We start from the raw sequence: 2226 nt of genomic DNA, 5'->3' as shown, positions 1-2226 counted from the left end.
GCCTCCTGGTGGCCATTGTGGCTAAGCAGGTACTGCTGGGCCGGAAGGTGGTCGTACACTGCGAGGGCATCAACATTTCTGGCAATTTCTTTTTTTTCTTTTTTGAGAGAGCTCCGCTCTTGTTGCCCAGGCTGGAGTGCAATGATGCGATCTTGGCTCAAAGCAACATCCATCTCCCGGGTTCAAGCGATTCTCCTGCCTCAGCCTCCTGAGTAGCCGGATTACGGGCGCCCACTACCACGCCCAGCTAATTTTTTGTATTTTTAGTAGAGACGGGGTTTCACCACGTTGGCCAGGCTGGTCTTGAACACCTGACCTCAGGTGATCCACCCGGCTCGGCCTCCTAAAGTGCTGGGATTACAGGCGTGAGCACCACGCCCGGCCATTTCTGGCAATTTCCACAGAAATAAGTCGAAGTACTTGGTTTTCCTCCACAAGCGGATGAACACCAACCCTTCACGAGGCCTCCCTACCACTTCCGGGCCCCCAGCCGCATTTTCTGGCGGACCCTGCGAGGCATGCTGCCCCACAAGACCAAGCGAGGCCATGCCGCCCTGGACTGCCTCAAGGTGTTTGACAGCATCCCACCACCCTAAGAAAAGAAGAAGCGGATGGTGGTTCCTGCTGCCCTCAAGGTCGTGCGTCTGATGCTTACAAAAAAATTTGCCTATCTGGGGCGCCTGGCTCATGAGGTTGGCTGGAAGTACCAGGTAGTGACAGCTACGCTGGAGAAGAGGAAGGAGAAAGCCAAGATCCACTACTAGAAGAAGAAACAGCTCATGAGGCTACGGAAACTGGCCGAGAAAAATGTGGAGAAGAAAATTGACAAATACACAGAGGTCCTCCAGATCCACGGACTCCTGGTCTGAGCCCAATAAAGACTGTTAATTCCAAAAAAAAAAAAAAAAAAAAAAGGAGACCACAGCACTGCTGCAGAGTCAGTCTGTAGGGTTATGTTCAACAGCTTCATTATGGGGGTGGAGAAAGCAGATAGTTGAACTGATGCAAGGTGGGTGTGGAAGAAAGAGGATAATGTTGGTCTTCATGTAGCACTCTCAGGTCTAGGCAGAATAGGGAAGGGAAATATCAAGAGGAGTGATGAACTTGGTAGAAAATGGTAAGGCCAAAGACCTGGTGTAGTCCAAGATATGAAGGAGAATGTATGGTGGGAGTAAGAGTGAGAGAGCTAGGGAGCCAGGAGGTGATAGTCAGAGATTTAGTACTCCAGACCTTAAGATCTCAAAAGTGGAGCAGTGCCAGGTCTTTAAAAAGTCCAGGACATAATCATGGAAATGAAAGAGTGGAATGGCTGTAAGGTGGTGGTTACTGTTGCCAAAAATAAGGAATACGGAGGCTAGGATGTTAAGTGGTTCCATATAGTGAAGTTACGTAGGTGACAGCGAGACTTAAAGTGAAGAAGACTTTGTGCCAGGTACCAAAATCTTTAAGGACTGAAGTGGTCAGAGGATGACTCCTATAAAGATAGCATATAAGATGGTATGAGCCCCAAACACAGGCCTTCCCCTCGTTCCTTCCATTCTTGGATCAGTCATTCAACAGTCAAAGTTCCAGTACAGAGGGTCTGATAGGCTGAGCTGGATGGTATAAGCCTCAAAGGACAAGTAAATTTTGCAAGTGGTAGAAGTAACGTGGTAGGTTAGTGTCAATGGGGAATGACAAGACTGCCAGTGAAGTCCGCAGTAGTATATGGAAGATGTGAGAAAAGGCAGTGTCTAATCAAGAAGCTGGAAGGCCTGGGCGTGGTGGCTCACACCTGTAATCCCAGCACTTTGGGAGGCCAAGGTGGGTGGATCACCTGAGGTCAGGAGTTTGAGACCAGCCTGGCCAACACGGTGAAACCCCATCTCTACTAAAAATACAAAAATTAGCCAGGCGTGGTGTCAGGCGCCTGTAATCCCAGCTACTCAAGAGGCTGAAGCAGGAGAATCACTTGAACCCGGGAGGTGAAGTTTGCAGTGAGCCGAGATCGCGCCATTGTACTCCAGCCTGGGGGATGAGAGCAAGACTTCGTCTCAAAAAAAAAAAGAAGCTGGAAGAAGATATAAGGGAGGTGTGGCATTGAGAAAGAACCAGGTTTCCATTAAGCAGGAGGCAGAGAAAGTAAACTGCCAAGAAATTAAAGTTTGTAGGAGGGGTTTTTGCTTATTTGCCTATTTTTCAATGGATGAAGGATTATTCCAGCAGTAAAAGTAACAACATGTAATA

At 48.4% G+C, this 2226-nt stretch overlaps 1 pseudogene; it reads left to right on the top strand.

Moving 5' to 3' along the window:
* Window positions 1-221: 221 nt before the first annotated feature.
* On the top strand, window positions 222-994 carry LOC129484391 (large ribosomal subunit protein uL13-like; annotated as a pseudogene).
* The last annotated feature ends 1232 nt before the right edge of the window (window positions 995-2226 follow it).

Source organism: Symphalangus syndactylus, chromosome 6 (assembly GCF_028878055.3).
Source record: "Symphalangus syndactylus isolate Jambi chromosome 6, NHGRI_mSymSyn1-v2.1_pri, whole genome shotgun sequence".
Lineage (NCBI taxonomy): Eukaryota > Metazoa > Chordata > Mammalia > Primates > Hylobatidae > Symphalangus > Symphalangus syndactylus.
Note: the sequence above shows the minus strand (reverse complement) of the source record. Positions and strands in the feature narration are given on the sequence as shown.